Source organism: Sceloporus undulatus, chromosome 5 (assembly GCF_019175285.1).
Source record: "Sceloporus undulatus isolate JIND9_A2432 ecotype Alabama chromosome 5, SceUnd_v1.1, whole genome shotgun sequence".
NCBI lineage: Eukaryota > Metazoa > Chordata > Lepidosauria > Squamata > Phrynosomatidae > Sceloporus > Sceloporus undulatus.
In genome coordinates this window covers 86752902-86764715 of record NC_056526.1, presented here as the reverse complement: position 1 = coordinate 86764715, position 11814 = coordinate 86752902, and positions in this window count along the sequence as shown.

Below are 11814 nucleotides of genomic sequence, written 5' to 3'. Positions count from 1 at the left end.
TCTAAATAAATAAAAATATATTTTACCCCACCTCTCCAATAAGATTGAACTAATTCACCCAACCTGGAGTCCCTCTCAGTTACTCTGGGTACACAGTTGCAGTGATCCTAAAGGTTACCCCGCTGGTTCAAAGCCAGTTTCCCCAGCATAAAAGCAAAGCTGACATATTGGTGGGATTCCTCAGACCCCCACTACCACTTTTCTTCTCTTTGAGGGAACAATTCTTCACACTACTTAATACCACACTCTTCTAGTTCACAACTGTACAAGCTGGGATTCCATGTCTGTCATGTGGAATGGCTCTTGCTCTGCATGTGTGGGACATGGCTTCCCCTAGGAACCCAGCAGATGTTTAATGATTATCATTACATCCATAGAAGAAATCACATGGAAATATTGAGCCATAAACTACGGCATTTACACCTGGCAATGGAGTGACTGAACTTAGACACTTTCCCAAAGTTTTTGTTTGTTTTGTTTTGTACCACCAAGCATGGCTTCAGTATTCAAAATTATGCCTATTCATTGTTTTTATGGCCTCCCCGTGTCTTCTGTAAAGGCTTTTGATTAGGTGAACAGGGAATTGGTCATGCTTTGGACAACTTTTGCCTTTAGACATGCTTACATATGATATTTGAAGCATTGTGGTTCTTGAAATAATCCCTAGATGGTGCTGGAGCCAAATGCTATCACTTGCCACAGTTCAAAATATGTATAAGCTGGACAGGCAGCTATCTAAAGGGAGGTTCTGTATATAGGAGTGGGAGAGAAACCAGCACACACACAAGAGAACCCATTTTAAGATGAGTGCTCAGTTCTGATTATTCATAAATGCATAGCAATGAAGACAAATCATAAGTATCAACATACTGTCTTACTTACTGCTGTTTATTTGTTCTGAGAGGGAGGGAGAAATGTGTGTTGTTCCTGTCATACTTGACATTGTTGGTCTCCAGTCTCTGTTTCAATCTGTCAGAACTATGTTTGGTTTTAGCTCTGCTCAGACAAGGTTCCCAATCCTGGGAGTTCAGTAATAAGATTCAGCATAACCTCAAACTCAGCGTCAGAACGCCTTGGATTCTGCTCATCCTTGGGTGTGTCCATGAAGACCCACATTGATGCTATCCATTTAGCTGTACAAATGAGCAAGTGGACACCTGACTAGGGCTTTTATGACACTTTTTATTCATTACCCCCAGCACGCCACTGGCAAAACAGGAATGGAGGCACTCCGAAGGTTGCTAGACTACAACTCCCATCAGTACTAGTCAGTATAGAAAATGTTGAGGGATGATGGAAGTCACTGTCCAACAAAAGGTGGAGGGCCACATGTTCCAAAACCTTAGGATAAACTGCTTAAAGACATCACTCCATACATCAGAAGAAGTAGACGTACTGAGGAAGTAGGTGTACAGTGTATCTGCACTGCAGAAATAATCCAGTTTGACACCATCCTAAGTGCCATGGCTCAATACTATGGAATTCTGGGAATTGTAGTTTTGTGACACATTTAGCCTTCTCTGGCAGAGAGCTCTGGTGCCACAATAAACTATATTTTCTAGAATTCCATAGGATGAAGCCAGAACACTTACAGTGATGTCAAACTGGATTATTTCTTCAGTGCAGATGCATCTGAAGTCTATGACAAAGTGTGCTACAACTTCCTTTACATAATTACTCTCAAAAGTGCTAAAACTCTCTTTGAAGACTAAAGAGCGTGCTTAGAATGTGCAAACCTTTAAATGTCATGGGCATTCTTCACAAAAGGGTCTTGCAGTGTCCTTACAGCTAATTGCCATAGTACAAAGAAGTACTTGCACATTTGAGGGTGAGGTTTGCCTGTAAATCACATAGATATTTCCAGCTCTTACCCCCACTCCCATGTATTTAAACACAGAAAAGACTGGGGGAAAGACCTTGTTTTCAGTTTGTTAAAACTACATTTTCAATGGGGATTGTTATTTCTGAGCTTGTTTCCTTGGCATTGCTAAAAGGGGACTATTCAAAGCATTGTCTGTCACCTTTACTCTGTTAATTCCAAGCAGAAAGTCCCAGCAGCTGCTCATGTAAATGGGAAAAAAAATTCCACTTGAAATACTAGGTGTTAAATAAGATGGAATCAGGATTTTATTTTCAGACAGCAGCCCAAAGTCTCATCAGAGGAGAACAATTCCCACATTTCTGCTCAGGTAGTAACATATTGATGTAACAACTCCAAGGAACAATATAGTTCTTTGAAAAAAGAACACCACTTCAGGAGGTTCAGCCAAAGTGTCAAGTGAATGATCCACTATAGGAAATTAACATCTCATGCATTTTCACATCATGTTATGCCTTTCTGAAGCCTAAACAACACTTTAAAGGCCAGTCTACTCTTTTTATTAGTATTATTATTACCATTAGGCAGGGTGACTCAAGCAAACTTTGGCAACATGGTTTTAGGAAGCCTAAAGAATGATCTCTGTTCTTGGGATGTTAAGGCCACCTTTTGAGGCCAAATGGATGAAGAACAGGGTGCGGATATGGAATTTATTCTATTATACAGAATGCAAACAACTATAGTCCTCCAGACCATCTCTCTCTCTCTCTCCTTCATGCACACTCACACCTCTTCCTCTCACTCTCTTCCACACAAGGAAACCTAAACTGCAATGACAACATCCTATCTAATTCTGACATTTACAGTTTTTAGAAAGGCATTTAGAAGTCTCAACCAGGATCTTCCTCTACTATCTTTCCAAAATTACAAACCCTGGATTTCCATAGGATGCAGCCATGTCATTACAAGAGAAATCATAGTGCTATAATTGTGTAGTATAAAAGAACCCTCTGGAGAGACACACTTTCTCCATCTTTCTGTAAAGTCGTCTATGGAGAATCTCCCTATTCTTTAGCATCCCAGATAATCAAAGTTTTAAACTGCACCAAGAAAGTCCATAGAGATGATGCAGCCAGGCCCTGCAATTCATGGAACATGACAAGAGAGTAAAATACTGCTAGCGTCTGCAGTGTGTAGAGCCGAACCATTCTGCTTGACCTTATGTTAATTACTTGAAAGTACTGCCTGAGCCATTCTGTCAAAACCAAACCCAGAAGTGAGACAGATTTAGTATCCATTTGGGACACAACTGATACACAACTGTGTGGAAGGGTGGCTCTGAGCCCAGTAATCCAATTGTGCTCGTCAGAAAACCAGTTTATGTTTGCCTGTTTTAAGACCCAAAGCTTCCAATTCCTGCAGGCCATTCTGGTCTGCATTTAAAAGGCATTCCTCTTACTAAGTGTGAATGCAGCTGTGAACACAGCAATTGAGTTTTCCTCCTTGTTTCATTGGCTTAACCCACCCTGCAGCTGGTGTTTGCTAGACAGCAGTTCTTAGGGGTTAAGAGTTTGTTCTGCAAATGCAGAATGTGTTCATTTCTCAGGAATCAAATGACCACACCAGAGCTAAACAATATGTGGAGTGTACAGTTTGTTTTGGACTCCTGCTACTCCAGATGCTAAAAGCTGGTGTTTAATAAATTCCCGGCTAAACAAAAGTATACACATTACACTCAGGAGAAATAGCTCCTAGAGTGGTGTTTTGAATTTTAGCAAATGCCAGCGAGTGATTATATTTAAGCCCCTTAGTCTTGGGCATTTAAATCGTTACAAGATAAAGCAGCATCAAAACACTATATGACTGTTTTCCCATGAAATCAACAGACATTAATTTCATTATTGTTATTAATATATTATTTCATAGAAACCTATTTTGGGGGATATTTAAAGAACATCTAACCATTATTTGCAGAGCACCAATGTCTATTTAGTACTTCTCTCCCTACCTAGGCACAACAAGAATGATATATGTTGATTTGGTTCAGTCCATTAAAAAATACTAAATTAATTTTACAAATTTCTTTACAAGGAACTTGAGACTGAAGCCATTTGAATGTGTGAGAAAGCAAAAAAGATGTGACCTACCATCAGACAGAAAGTGTTAGATTTTTGACTGCCATTTCTTTTTGTCTGAGAGAATGTTCAGAAAAATGCTCCAACAGATTGGCTGTTAAAAACTGGAACAGTTGTGTTTTTTGGACTAGAACTTCTAAAAAGCAAGGCCATACTGACGACTGGGAGATTCCAGGAGTTGTAGTCCAAAAAAGAACCTTTCCACCTCTGGCTACAATATGCTTCTATTCATGCTCAGCTGTACCAGTTGAATTTGGCTAGTACAGATTGATGAGGATATCGTTCCACTTGTGTTTGAGAACAATCTACTGAAATATACATGTTTCTAGATACATGAGATGGAAGGAGCTTCAGATTAAAAAAAAAAGTGGGAGAAACCAACATTCACAGATTTATCCATCTCCAGTGCCATGCATCCTAGTCTTCCCACGGTGATCTAATGATACATAGCAAATGCTTCCAAAGCATACAATGGTGCATTGCAGAGAGATACTTGCAGATTAGAGACAGAAAGAATATTCAAAAATATTTGGAAAGTGGTTAAAAAAACATGTTTTTTTTATTGTTAAGAAACCCTGACATGAATCATGGACTTAGGACAATCTTCATAGTTCAGGACTTTATTCTGCACAACATTTGCATATTGTTGTTTTGTGCAAAAAACTCAGCATTTTCTGTGCAGGAAATAACATTTTCTGTATGGAAAATAATATTTTAATGCAGAAATATTAATTCCTGCACAGAAAAAGGATATTTCCCTGCACAGAAAAAGTTGTAACTGGAGATTTGTTCTGTGTACAATTTGCACATGGTTGATTTGCATAGAAAACAGCATTTTCTGGGCTGAAGAAAGTATTTTCTGTGCAGGAATTAATATTTCTGAGCTACAATATTATTTTTCATGCAAAAAATGCTCCTTCCTGTGGAGAAAAGTGTATTATCTGCACAAAACAACCATGTTCAAATTTTGTGGTGAATAAATCCCAAATTGCGAATAGCCTCTGAAAATGGTGTGATTTGTAAAGATTTTCTCACAGTGGGGGAAAAACATTGAAATTACTAGTTGCTACCTTCAAGAAGAAACTTAGGTCCAAAACACACTGTAGAAAAATCCAGTTTGAGACTGCTTTAACTGCCCTAGCTCAGTGCTAGGGAATCCTGGGAATTGTAGTTTAGTGTGGCAAGACAGCTCTCTGACAGAAAAGGCTAAATTTCTCACAAAACTGTAGTTCACAAAATTCCCTAGCATTGAGCCAGGACAGTTAAAGTGTTCTCAAACTGGATTATTGTATTTCGGAAGTGTGTTTTGGACCATAGTGAAGAATTACATTCTTATTGCAGATCTAGGAGTTTGAGAAGCCCACACACACCTGGAAAAGCAAATAATTGTGAACAAACATTAAGTAGAAGCATACTGATTGCAGGGAATGAGTCTGAGATTTGAATAAAGTGTATGTTAATGGGCCAGAATAACTATTTAGTTACTTATTAGATTTATTGGTTTCTTTTTAAGACCAAGTCTTCCTAAGGCAGCTTTAATTAAAAAGCAATAGATTTCAATAACATCAAATAATCAGACATCCTTGAAAGTAAAGAATTTCAAAGTAAGCTAGTTAAATTCAAGTAGAATAAAAATTAATACGTTTAAATATGTAGCAGCAACAGTCACAAGAAAACATTTTCAATTAAAAGTCAGAGAAAGCAAGAATGTTTTAAAACCTCTTTTAAAGCTGCCACAAAGGGAAGCAGGGAGAAAATTTCCATAGAGGTGTGGATGTCATGGACAAGACCCTCTCTTTACTGCATCTTTAGTAATTCAGTAAGTAGGGCCTCTTAAAATGATCTTAAAGTAAAGGCAAGTTCAGAAAGGGCTATGTTGTCCATTACATAATGTTTGAGGGATTTAAAACAAGAAAGCAGCACTCTTATTGGGACCTAGAGTTACACTGACAGACAATGGAGCTTGGCTAATATTATCTGGGCTGCATCCGCACTGCAGAAATAATCCAGTTTGGTACCACTTTAACTGCCATGACTCAATGATATGGAATTCTGGGAACTGTAGCTTGTTTTGGGATCAGAGCTTTGTGACAGAGAAGGCTAAATGTCCATAAATGTACAATTCCCAGAATTCTATAGCATTGAACCATGGCAGTTAGAGTGGTGTCAAACTGGATTAATTCCATTGTGTTGATGCAGCCTTTATTGTCTATTTCAGGGGTGGGAATCATGCAGCACACTACACAGTAGACCCTTGTTATATGCTGGGGTTTGGTTCCAAGATTCCCCATGTATAACAAAATCCGTGTATGCTCAAGTCCCATTAAATATAATGACATAGCAAAATGGTGTCCCGTATAAAAATGGAAAATTAAGGTTTGATATTTGAAATGTATACTTTTTTTGAACATTTTCAAACCTTGGATGCTTGAATCCATGTATAAAAAATCTATGTATAAGAAGGGCCAACTGTATGTAGTTGTACTAAAATGCAAAAATGCGTCTCATTCTTTTTAAATTAAAGAAAATGACCATGGTCACTCTGACAGAGAATGATCACTGGTATATTTGGCCACAATACTTCTCACTACTTCTCTTTAATGCTAAGACCTGGGTGGGCAACTGTGTGGACAAGTTGACCACATTCTCTCCACATTGTACAGAAAGCTGCTCCATCACATTTTGTTGCACCTTTTTGGCTAACACTCTGCCTTTTCTATTTTCTCAGTTGCATTGAGGTGGGATTGGGAGGCTATAGATGTGTGGGAAGTAAACTGCCAGATTCACATAAATCACATAAATATTGGTGTGAAAATGTGTTTCAAATTGGGGATCCTGGAGATTATTTCTGGTTTTGAGGTCACAAGCTTTGCTTGCATCCCATGAGTCACACTTTGCCCACCACCAGTCTAAGACAATATGTAGAAACATAGGAACACTTTTAGTATGTGCTAGTACATGTTTTATTTCCTGCTTGCCTCTCAAAACTGAGGCTCAAGGTTCCTCATAACAAAATTAACTTGAAAAACATTATCAATAAAAACACAAAAATTATAACACTCAAACACAGTGTTAAAGTGTTAAAGCACAATGTGATCTGAATTTAGAAACATGTTTACCGAATTATGCCTCCAGATCAGCTCTTTATAAAGTTAGAATATGAAGCATACCAATTTACTTATATCCTGACATGCACCACAAGTAGAGGATAATATTCATTCTCATATTTCTTAATTACTGATTTATATGTCAGTCTCAGGAAGGATTTCTTGGATCTCTGTTTTAAGGAATGCCTGACAGAACTCCCACTGAGCAAATGTGTAAATTAATTGCAGATATGGACTCTTATGTGACCAATCCAATAGGTTTTCTCACCACGGCTGTCAAAAGGGACAGTTAAAAGCTGTTGCTGTGCAGATGGTGAAATGATTTGATTTGCATGTGGACTCTTCTCTCTTTCTGTCTCTGTCTCTGTCTCTCTCTCAGTCCTCTGATTTCTGCAATATAATTGACTTGCTGACCTGGCTTTGAGAGGCCACCAACCACTCCAGAACTTTACTCAGAAATGAAAGATTAGTAATAGTTATCAAAATCTACAATATCCAACTTTGCTTTCTCAGATGTGTCCTAACCACAGCATGTACCATTCCTTCCTTCAAAGAAAGATTTATTACTTCTGAAAGCCAAACTCCCCACCCTGACTTGGCAGATTTTAAAAGCTAGGATATTCAAGGATCCAGAATACACGTGGTAAGCCTCTTGGCCTCCAAAAAATCCTATCCACAACATCAGGTTAATGAACCACAAAAGTATCCATAACAATAGGACCAGATGTTCTTTCAGCTACATCTATCTCCAGCTGTGAAAAATATGGTGTCCAAGCCGATGCAGATGTTAAAAATGTTAAATTTAAATAGGCTTTTCATTTTCTGGTCCTCCAGATCCAGGGAGCCTTATTAGCTCATTATACTTATCATGTGGTGGACCAGCTTCCCCCACTAATTTCCCAAGCAGAATCATTTCTTTCAAAGTGGATTTAGAGACTGGTAACAGAAAGTGGGGTTTCCTTAGGTTCTTCACAGATCACCAGCAAATGTTTCTTGTGCACTTCTCAAGGAATGCTTTAGTTTATCATTTTTTCCAATCACCCCTTCCCTTCATGGGGCTCATGTGATTTTAAGAGCTTCAGGAGTTGAAGGTGTTGAACAAAGATAGTTTTCCAAGAACAAAAATTCCACTAAGTGTGGGATTCTGCTTGAAATATAAAAATGTTTATTTTCCAAACTTGTAAAAAAAAGCAAGAAAAGAAAAGTTGTATACAGTCATCTTTCAATCATGATAAGTTGTCAGACCAACTCATTTGAAACATGTCCAGGGAAAATAAAGACTGTTTAAGGCCTAAATGACCTAAAGGCACCAGATCCTGCCTGCTCTTGAAAGCTAAGCAGAGTCAGCCCTGGTAAGTACTTGGATGGGAGACCACCAACAGCTGCTGTAGGCTATATTTCAGTAATGGGAATGCTACACTATTTGCTTGTCCTGATGCTTAAATTCTAACCTGAACAAGAAGCTACTGTCAAGACACAATACAGAGAAATAATGCTTTTCTACTGGCAAAGGGGTCTGACAAGGCTGCATTTTATATCTTTCAGTTTAATTTATATGCAGAATGCATAATATAGAAAACAGACTCTGGGGAAGTAAGTCTGAAAACTGAAAGAAGGCCCACTGATAATTTTAGCTATGAAGATGATACTACACAGGAAAAAAAAAGACTTGAAATGGCTACTGATGAAAATTCAGGAAGAAAAAGCAAAAGCAGGGTTACAGGTGAATACTGAAAGAAAAAAATAACAATATGATTTACATAACTTCCAAGTGGGTAAGGAAGCCAAAGATTTCTTATAACTTGACTCCATTAATGAAATGGAGACTGTCATAAAGAAATAAGAAGACTAAGGGGCTATACAGATGAGTGGCATGCAATCGCCCCTTTTCACTGTGGATGGGTGCCATGGCAATTGCGCACAGTGGCACCGATCCACTTCCTGCAGTGAGCAAAATAATAATAATAATAATAATAATCTGTGAAAAGTAGCTCATTTTTTCCTCCCTGGAAGGGGTGGTATAGGCATGCCATGATGACACCCCTTCTGTTCTGTTCTGCTCCATTTGGGTGCTGGGCCACAGTGGCATCATCATGACACACACCATGTAAATGGACACATGCCAAAATGGCACCCTGGCAGTGGGGTCACGGCATTGAGTGTGTGGACGCTAAGTCGTGATTCCGCCCACAGGCCAGCGCTTTTTGCCAGTCTGTACAGGCCCTTTGACTTGGAAAGGCAGTCATGAAAGAAACAGACAGTGATGATAATGCTTGGTAAAGTGGAAGGCAGCAGGAAAAGAGGAAGACCACATTACAAGTAGATTGATTCAATCAAGGAAGCCATGCATGAGTTTGCAAGACCTGAGCAAGACAGCTTGATGTCTAAGGCTCTTAGGGGTCTCTCATATCAGGTCACCATAAATCAAAATTGACTTGATGGCATGCTGTTAGTCAATACCTGGTCTTGTCCTCTCCTTTTGCCTTGCCTCACCTCATCATATGACATTGCTGTACCTCTTATTTGCTTTTCCTCCTACCTGACTTCATATACACATGATTGTGCCATGCTCTCCCAACCCTCTCTTTCCCCTTGTCTTCTCTCACAAGCAATCAAGATCTCTGCAGGACCATGAATAAAAGAATTTGCTTCCCTAAACTTCTCTAAATACTGACTGGGAACACTGGGACTTTTAACCCAACAATCTGTGGATGCTGGGTTGGTGAAAGCTCTGTAATGTTTACCAGTATTATTTTACCATGGATGGATAGATGGAGATGCCTTCCTCAAGAACACATAAGTGAATTTGTTTGTACATTGGCATTTACTTTTAAAAAAAATATTTCAATCTCACCATTTAACAGAGGCAATAGGACAGCCCTGCTATTCAGCATCAAGGGATTTCAGTTCACTACAGCATAACTGGCTTTGAAAGGCAGCGCTGCCATCCTGTGGTCATTGCTTGAGTTACACACATGCTAACCTTTCATTTCTGGCAGATGGCACTCTAGTATGCATTAGTTCAGTTAAAATAATGCTTTGGTGGACTGAATGGAAACATTTGTCAATATTTTGCTGTGGCCAAGATTTAATTCACATTGAGGCAAATGGGAGCCACAGACCAGGACCTTCAAGAGTGCTGGACAATAGAAACGAACCCTGTATGTGCCACCCATGAGCAAATAAGAATTGAGCAAGCACAGGAATGAATGGAATTGTCCACGTTTTGTGCAAGTTAATGTCAGATTAATGCTCAGTGCCCCTGACGTCTTCTGAAATGATCCCGCTTTGGCAGGATTTGTCCACTTTCTGTTTGGAATGCCCCCGATGTCATATGAAAAAGATTCCCACTTTTGCAGGATTTTCCAGATTTAAATCCCATTTCTGCACAGAATAAACTCCATGTGATAAACATTATAGAGGGAGTTTAAAGCCTTTCTCTCAGTCTAATACTCTGATGTCTGTGCCCATGTTCTCATTAGTGACAGGAAGCAAATGTCTTTCCATCCAAGAGCACTAGATGGAATCACTGCCTCTACTTTTAATTTCCTGATCAATACTATCCTAGTACTTCTAGCATACTCTCCAACATTTCACATAGGAAAACCAGAACACGTGTGGCAAAGCAACATCGGGTTGTGGGGTCAAGGTGGTAGAAGTTATTAAAGAGGATGAACACACAAGCTAGGAGAAGATGGAGCAGTTTGCTTTTGCCTGAGTCCCACATTTCCCTCCCTTCCACCACCTTTCCACTTTGCACTCAGTTTGAAGCAATTAAAGTAAGCTGATGATAAAGGGGAAATGTGGGAGAAGGCCAAAGCCAGGGCATTTTAATAGCTTAAAAAGTAGGATGATACAGTATTACATACATACCAACTGCCAAATCAGGGCAGTTGGTATGTATGTTATAACAACACTAAAATACTGTCCTGCTGCCCACCACGCAGCTGATCAGTGAGTTGAAAGGAAAGGAGGGTGAAGCACCTCAGGTCATGGGGACAGCAGCCAATGGCTGTATCTGGTCAGTGATACAGACCTATACATGTTTTAGATTATTCATATTCTTAAAACACCATTTTTGGAATATGTATGAAAAAAATACTTTCAGAGTTAAAATATATTACAGGATACTCACCTACCTTATGTCTCATGGGATGCTTACCGACCTTAACTATGGGAGACTTGTAAGAGGAGCTGAGGTACAAGAGGACACAAATGGATGATATTTTGTGTTCACAAATTGACGAGAAAAGAGAGTCAAAGCTAAATTCAAACAAATGCCTACTTTGGAGTTTATTTTGATGTTTAATTGGACACGTGCAACACACATAGAATAAAAACACACACACACCAAAGAGCCAGGGTATTTTAAGAGCATTTATTGTGGGTATTAAAAATACTCAAGTGAGACCATTGCAGACAAGTAATAATTGTGTGTGTGTGTGTCTGTTCAAAATAAGAATTTTTCAAAATTCACAAATTTCTTCAGATACATGATTGGAAAACCTGTGTTGTTTGTTTTGTTGTTTTTGTTAAAGAAAGATATAGGTTTATGCATGTCTATGACTGTAAGACGGGAAGAAGAGCAAGGCTTGGAAAAGCTAATCTGAAAAAGTAGAACTCCACACCAGGCATGCTGGCTTTGAGATTCAGAAAGTTGCAGTCAAAAAAAAAATGTAACCTTTTTATAGTCTTTGATGGAGAGCAAGAAAAGAACAGTTGTTTCCTCCTTATTTGTACTACATCTATTGAT